This window comes from Nuphar pumila, chromosome 8 (assembly GCF_984573655.1).
Source record: "Nuphar pumila chromosome 8, dmNupPumi1.hap1.1, whole genome shotgun sequence".
Lineage (NCBI taxonomy): Eukaryota > Viridiplantae > Streptophyta > Magnoliopsida > Nymphaeales > Nymphaeaceae > Nuphar > Nuphar pumila.
In genome coordinates this window covers 118,460,446-118,469,391 of record NC_143256.1, presented here as the reverse complement: position 1 = coordinate 118,469,391, position 8,946 = coordinate 118,460,446, and positions in this window count along the sequence as shown.

Genomic DNA, 8,946 nt, shown 5'->3' with positions numbered 1-8,946 from the left:
CTTCGGTGCAGTTGCAAAGACTTAAGTAATATTTCTTGCTATTCTCGTCATGAAACAACGGTTTAAGAAAATGACAAAAATGTCTTTCATTCAAAAAAAGGGAAACGACGTTTCAAAAAAGCGGACAAAAATATCCTCCATCCAGAAAGTGTGAACACCCCAAATTTTCCAAAAAATCCCAAAATTTTCTTTTTACCCCTGGGCCCATTCTCTGAATAAATCGGGTCAATCTTTAATCAAAATTCCATTTATTTCTCGGATTCATTGGGATCCAGACTCAATTTTCATTTTTGACCCAATTTCTGATACGAATCGAATATCTGGATCCAATTATGATCTCAGACTTCTTATTCTTTAAAAAAAAAAAAAATTTTTTTTTTAAAATTTTCTCGGATGTTTTATCTGGATTCGATCTCAAATTGAGATCCAAACCCAATATTTTTTGAAAATCTTGGATCCCGATCCATTTTGAGGTTCATTTTCCGAAACAAATCCTGCATTTTTCATAAAAACCTCATTTTAGAAAAATCTTAAAACAAAAAATTTGTAAAAATGCTTCAAAAACCTCATTTGGGTCCCGCTTGTTAAAATTCTCATATGTCACATTTTCGGGTCTTTCCTCCAAAAATTTGGAAAATTAGTTTTCTCTCCTTTTCTGAAATCCCCTTTTAGCTAAAACCCCTTTTGAAAAACTTCTTTTCTAAAAACCTTCTTTTGTAAAATTTTGAAAGATATAGGGGACCTCCATTGTAATATCCCAACGGCTTTCCGTTAGCCGCAGGAGCCCCTCTCCCGATCACGTTCTCCTTCTTCCCTCTCCCGATCACGAGCTCTCTTCTTCCTCTCTCGCCCATCTACCTTCTTCCTCAACCCTTCGATCGACCTTCTTCTTCTTCAACCATTGATGTCTAGCGGCCTTCCCATTTCCCGATCCTTCTTCTCCCTCTTTAAAAGGGGCACGAAGGGGAAGCCCTCCTCATCGCTTTCACCCCTCCACCCATCTGAAGCCTCTTTACGCATCTTCCTTCTTCCCTCTTTCTCCTCTTATTCTTATCCTCCTCTTTCCCATTTCTCTGTTGTCCCCTTTTACTATGCAAATAAATCCGATCCTGCGATAACAATATCCAAAGAGGGAGCCTCTCTCATCTCAGCTTTTGCCAATCTACGGTAAGTGATCCCCTTTCTCCTTTTCTCTGTTAAATTTCTCTGTATTATTTTTTTTCCCTTGTTCTTACCCCATTGAAGCACCCTTGGTAACATTGATTTGCTTATAGCAAATCAATCTACCTCTGTGCAATATCAACGGAACGGGTGGTTCCAGCATTCTATTTCTTTTCGATTTTATAATTTATTTCATCATATTCTTCAGGCTTATGCAAGTGCGAATGTCCGTTGGTGTTAGATCTAACATTCCTTTTGCAGTTTATCTTGTCATTTTTTTTATTTGATTTTGCCTTTCTTTCCCAGTATCCATTATTATGGTTGGATTAGGAAGTAGATCTACAAACTCTCTAGTTTTGGATCTGCATTGAATCAACGTTCAACTTCTTTTGTCTTTGATTGAATCTGAACGATGATTCGTTTGATGACCCCTCCCCTGTATTTATATCTTGTTTCTCTTCTTATTTTAACTTTGATTTCAACGTTTGCATCAGATTATTTTGTTTACATTCCATCTTCAGTTTTGTTAATTGACTGCATCTTGTTCACTTTGTTCAATATATATTTAAACTGTGTGCTTGCCGGACTTGTCATTTTCAATGTATTATTAATTCCATCAGTTGTACCCAATGGTCTTGAACCTCTGTGGTTCTCTGCATTTACCATGGTTCGAACAACATGGTATTTAGATGCTGTTCTTTCTTTTTCTTTTTTTTTCCATTAAGATTACAACATAGGGCATATTTTGTCATATGTTTTCCCCCATCATGTGTAAATTCAATTTCTCTTTTGATCGATAGGTTTCACTTTACTTCTACAGCTTTTTTTTTATCGGAAATGGTTCAACATTCCCTTTCTGCTTATGCATTTCCCTTTTTACATTGCTAGCAATCTCATTCTATTTTGTTGTATTCTATCAATTGGTCTGATACATTCAATGCATTTTGTTTTATCTAGTACATTTCCATCATAACATTGCCCTGTTTGTGTGGTGTTCTGTGTCTTTACATTTTTTGCTTTGGGAGTAAACGATGGTTGTCACGGTATTGATAATTTCCCTGTGTTGAGTCGATCCTGCATTTCTATTACCTTCGATATCATCAGAAAAAAAAAACCTGTCATTGTTGTATCTGAGAACAAATCCAAAATAACCTTTCCCTTATTTGAGTTGCTGCATTTAGATTTTTTTTTCTTTTTTTTGCACTTGGAAGTTCAGGATTCCTGAGTGATGATTCGTCCTAAAAAATGAACAACATAACCTTGGAATCTTAATCAGGAATTTTGGAAAGGAAAAGGTCTGATGCCTTTCCTGTTAGGTTTGAAACTTGCATCTCACATGCGTCACATGGAGTTAGGCTTGCAACCTTCAACGAACTTCTATGCTTCTCAAGATTAATAGAATCCAGGGTTCATTACAGGGAATAAATGGTGATTTTTTTTTTGGGGTTGAATACAAATCTCCAATCCACGTTAATGCGGCTATTAGATGTTGAAGAAAATCCTAAATGCATTTGCTACATACTTAGGATAATTTTCTGTTGAAACTATATGTAATTTTAGAAGTCCGGTGAGTTCTATTGCCAAGAAGCTATTGATATCGGCAAGATGGACTTGCAATCTTTGTCACGGTTCTGAACAAAATTAATTTCCATTATGGAAACGACAACACTGCCAGGCCTTCAGCCAATATTCATTCTCCTGCATTACCACGATATCCCAGCCTATAAGCCACAACACCCATCTGCACGAAACACTCCCAGTGCATTCCTCACTTTCCATTAGCATCTATTCACCACAAGCACCAACCATTTATAGTGGAAATGAATTGATAAGTCAATTTCAGATGCATCTATTAGCATGCATATTGACTTTCAACAACATTTTAGAAAAAATAGTACATTCATCATTGAGCATCTATTAGCATGCATACTGATTTTCACTAGCATTTTAGAAAAATAGTGCATTCGGCATTGAGCATCTATTAGCATGCATATTGATTTTCAGCAGCATTTTGGAAAATAGTGCATTCGTCATTGATCGTATCATAGAATGGTTTTGGGCTGGTTGATCACAGATTTACTCCCTTGTTGATCCGGTCTATAGCTAAGTTTGGTTTCCAACCATCTATCCTGGAGTGCTTGGTGATGTTATTCCCCTTCTGCTAAATCATCTGCAGTTATTCAATATAGAATTCATTATGAACTCTTTGCAAATTTACAGATATAATGCCAGGTTTTTATTTTTGTCCCCTATATGACTCGTGTAACTCATGTGGTGGTCATGGTGATGTGGCTGACACAGTTGGGCATGAAGCTTTGAGGCATTCACCTGAACGTGACAAGTTATACCATCTTGACTCCTACTATTGTATGAATCCACATGCAGAATCATAATGTTCAGGACTTTGATATAGCCGTGGGTCTCCAACATCATATTCTCATTTAGCCTACCCTGCACCTCTACATGATGTATGGATCAAGTCAATATATACTCATCTTCAACCCCCCACTGTTCATATGCAGCATCTGTTGACTCCACACCTACCTGTTGCATACTGTCATTCACTGCATTATCTTATTTCCTACACATTATATATCATCAACATTTACTTCATTCTCTGCACATCAGTTGTGCCCTTGCCTTTATGTGTCATTATATCTCCTTACCTCCACCACTCAGCCCATGAAACAACAGCTTCTCATCCCTGTTATCACCCACTTACAACAATATGTGTTTAGTTGCATCTCATCCCATGATTCTCCATCTCATAGCATCATCACTTTATCATTTTTTTATTTTCTGTGATCATGTTGCTGTATACCATCAATGTAGAGCACCTAACACCCATATTCATCTTGCTATTGTTATCACCATAATCATCCCCTGCGGTCATCACTTCACAATGCCATCATCATTCATACATACTTGTGCATTATATAATACCTTTTCATTGTCTCAATAGCCTATGTATCTAAACCTTCTCATTGAAATTTCTAACATTATGTATATAGTTTTTACATTCCATGTTCATAGTAGACCTACATTTTTTTATCCCCATGAGTCTTATATCCTCATCTACATTTTATCACTAGCCTAGACATATGATCATAGGTATGTTGGTCTTTAGCATAGTTTATTCCATTTTCTCTATATCTGCCATTATCTCTACCTTGCGCTAAACTCTATTTTGCAGGAATACAAGAAGAATTTAGTTTTTCTTTCTTAAATTAGAGGCTTTTCATCTTTTCAAATTTCATCCAATAATGTAATAGCTAGATTATAATGAAAAATTTTCATTTTCAGAATTAGGATAGAATGTATGAGCATGTAAATAAGGCTTGTTTCATATCATTTTTTTTTATTTCTCAAATTCACGAATGAAAACACGAATGGCACATGCACCATTCTAATAAGAGGTGATTAAATCCTAAGTTGACGATTTGCATCAATGGCCATAGTCAGGATGTGAACAAAACTTAAGATTTTTATCTTTTATGGAATAACATTGGATCCACACTAGGACCCTTTTCAAAAATCATCATATTTTTAAATATTTTTCTCTCTTTATCAAAGTTTAACTTAAAATTAACTCAAAATTAACTCAAAATATATATCAATGGTCATAGTCAAGATATATTGAGAGTTAATTTTATTTTAAACTCTATAAAGGCACTAAAATGTGTTTTATTCTTCATCTGAATTTAAATATGATTATTATATAATACATTTTATGACAATAGTCAGAAACATATTATATCTTCAATCTTATTTCAATTCATTTAAATAATAAAATATGCTTTTCAAAACCAAATTTCAAATTCTTTTAAATTCATTCATCATTTAGGATAGAATTATATCACATTTTCAAAATTCTTTTTCAAAATCCAAGTGATTTTGAGATAATTCTTCAAATAGCTTCTTCACTTCTCAGATCAATCTTCAATTCTTATTTATAAATTCAAATTCTCCTTTCTATCCTCAAATCCTATCTTATTTCAAAATTTCAAACTTCAATTTCAAAGTCCAATTTGACTTTGAAATTTCAAATTCATTTTTATATTCAAAATTCAATCCCCAATTCAAGTCAAATTTCAAAGTTCAATTCAACTTTGAAATTCCAAATTCATTTTCAAATTCAAGATTCAAGTTCAAATTCAATTTAATTTCAAAGTTCAATTCCACTTTGAAATTTCCAGATTCATCACCTGATTTCGAAATTCAAGTTTCATCCTCTATCCTTCTTTCCAATTTCAAGAATCGATCTAGAATCTCTAAAATCTAATTCTAAGTCCCATCTGGATTTTCAAAAATCCAATCCTATCTTCGAATTCCATGTAGATTTCTCAAGACTAATTCCAAAGTCATTTCCTTTTTTCCATCAGAAAATCCAATTCTATTTCCAAATCCCATTTTCAATTTTCATTTGGATTTCTCAAATCCAACTCCAAATCCAATGCCATCTTGAAATCCAGATTTCAAATTCAATTCCATTCTCAAAATCCTTTTGGATTTCTCAAGTCCAATTCCATTTCTAAATTCCATATGGATTTCCAATCCAATTTCAAATCCAAATTTCAGATACTATCTCGAATTCCAAACTTCAAGTCCAAATCCATGTTTTTTTCATTTCCAGTTTCAAATTCCATTTCCAAATTCAATTCTCAATTCTATTTTTCAAAGTTTAAATCCAATTTCAAAGTTCATATTCAATCTCAAAGTCCCATTCTCATTTTCCAGTTCTATTTAAATTCTTATCTTCAATCTTGAATCTTCCTTCTTCAAAAATAAGCTTAAAGCCATTTTTAAGTCCTTTGATCTCAGATATAATTCCAACTTCAGGATTTTGAGTTATTTTTCTCAAAAACTCAAGTTTATTCTAAACTTTGAGTTTATATCCAAAAATCCAACTTTTCTAAATCAATTTCAACCCTTTGAATAATTTTTCTCAAGTATCTTCAAATTTATTTAAAAAATCATTTGGAAAATCCCAAAAAAATTCTAAATTATTTTCTCAAAAGCATACATCTTTGTATTTACATTTCACAAGCATGATTCTTTGTGCATTCTAGGCTTAAAATAAATTTTTAGACAATATTTTAGCAAAGCAAAAGGCATAAATTCGATCCTTGGTTCGATTACCCCTGGTAAAGGCGTCGGGAATGGTCGAACCTCGTACCGACAAACGAATCCCGTCTCTCCATTTTCCTGCAAATATTTCAAAATAAAGGCGAGTAATTTTCAAAATATTTTTCAAAATTAAGGTCAAGTGAGACCTTCGCAAAAGAGTTCCTCTCTCTCTCTTCTTTCTTCTTCTCTTCTCTCTTCTTTTCTGTCTTTTATTTCCCCTTCAAAAAGGGAAATAGAGGCTAGAAAGAAAAAGAGAAGGAATACAAGAGGAAAAATTTTGCGATGATCACAGAAAGTCAAGGATGATATTAACTCTTCAAAGTCCAAACAATGAAACAAACCTAAAACACTCACTCTTTCTTTTCCGTTTAAACTTTTCGTCATCATTTTCTTTTTCTTCCTTCTCTGTGAAACACTGTATTAAGGGAGGCAAAGAGCCGGAGATTCGATGGTGATTATCATCCTCTTTCTGCTAGCAGTTGTCAGAATGTTGCCCTTGTTCAACGGGCAACTGATTGCGGCAACCCCTCCGCCACCTTCGAGGGACATTTACAACAGAATCTTCCTCCAGTACACCTACAATGGAGTATTTCAACGTACAATCCGTCTGCCCCTACGTTGGCAATACTTCCAATCAGGGCTATGCCTTCTAGAGCACCCTGACGCTGCTTAACACGAGTGTTTGCACCCTCAAGTCTTGGCGGGCATTCGTCGAGTTTTGGCACCGCGAGATCCTCATCTTGACCTCCGACGCTATGCTGTCCAATAGGACCCACCTCCCAGCCAAATCAATGGCAAATCACTATGTGATTTTCATAAATTGCTATATCGAGTAGCGATTTACAAAAATCTCGTAGCAAAAATAAACCGCTATGCGATTTTTGTAGCGATTTACGAAAATCTTGTAGCAAAAATAAATGGCAAGTCCCTATATATGCGATTTTTGTAAATCGCTAAATCGAGTAGCGAAAAAATAAAAAAATGCTAAATCGAGTAGCGATTTACGAAAATCGCGTAGCGAAAAAAAAAGTCGTGAGAAAGGATGTTACAAAAACCTCGAGCAAGAAACAACCAAAGAAAACATATGAGCGCCATGATCAAACAAAGCACTTCATTGCTCTTTTTCGACAGTTACAAGAGGGAAAGAAAAGAAAAAATTTATATAAGGCACCAGGGGGATCCCCCGAACCCCCTCCTGTAAGGGCAAAAACTCTGAATCAGACTTCATAACTCATCAAGTTGAACCATGCTACAACCAACGTGCAGGTCAGTCGGTGCTTGATGGAGCAATATAGGATCTTCTACTAGATGTGCACAGAGGCAAAAAGAGAAGGGAGAGAGAGAGGATTGATGTTCATGACCTTCTTCAGGGGGGATTCCTTTCTCGGATAATCCTATAGTGCAGTGACTGAGTCTTAAATAACCATCTTTGGGGTACTTAAGTCTTTGCCCCCACTCTTTTTCTAGAATCGTTGTTTTACGACACTAATGGAGGAAAGGGTACTTAAGTGTTTGCAACCGCACCGAACTCCAACGCTAACTGATACTGACAAACATGGAGATACGAGCCACATGTGCTTACATACATGACACTCATTGGGACATCCGAACATGAGATATACCTAAAGGTTGTCTTTGGGGGGGGGGGGGGGGGACATATAACCTGCTTCGTCAAGATATATAAGACAATAAGTAAATAAAATAAACAAAAATTTTAAGAAACACACCTAACTCTTTGATAATAATAAAAAAGTAGGTTTTTTAAATGTTAAAAATACACCCAAGTTTTCCCTATTAATCAAAAACATTTTTTTATCAAATTAATTAGGGTTAGGTATGACTACCGCTGGTGTAAAACCCACGATTATATATATATATATATATATATATATATATATATATATATATATATATATATATATATATATATATATATATATATAAAGACCCGAGTAGGATCCGGATCTGACCTGGGTCAGCCCTAATCACCCCTCCCTCGCATGCCTTTAAATAGACATGTGGGGAGGGTTTCCTCTTTCGTAAAAGAGGAAACCCTCCCTCCGACTGTCGCTCATCCTCCCCCCCCCCCCCCTCGTCTTCTCCTATTCATTGAAGGCCCCCCACGTCGGAATCCTCATCCGATACCCGTGGCCTCACCCGATGCCATCCCCCTATCGCCGATGCCCCCTCTCCACCACGACTTTCCTCTCTGCCTCCCTCTTCTCTCTCGAGCCCCGTCTCGCCCACAAGCTTAGTCCGGTGAGCACATCTCTCACAGCTCCCTCTTTATATCTCTCTCACCTCACCCGACTACTCTCCCCTTCACCGGACCTTCTCATCGACACACGACCCCACCTGATTCCCTCTTCGCTGCCGGCATCCCTGGGCTCACCCTCGTCGGCCACCTCGGGTAACCCCTCTCTCCCCCTTCCTCTTCTTCTTCTTCTTCGTCTCGTTCTTCCCTATCTTCGTCTTGTTCTGGCAGGTGGGCAAGGGCGTCGCCCGTACCACCTGTCATTTCATTTCTGGCAGACCAGCAAGGGTGTCACCCTTGCAACCTACGTCTGTCTGACTAGCCGGCAGAGGCGAAGCACCGCTGTTGCCTTTTTTTTTTCTTGGTCAGGCAAGGGCTTAGCCCTTGCCGCATTATTTTGCTGG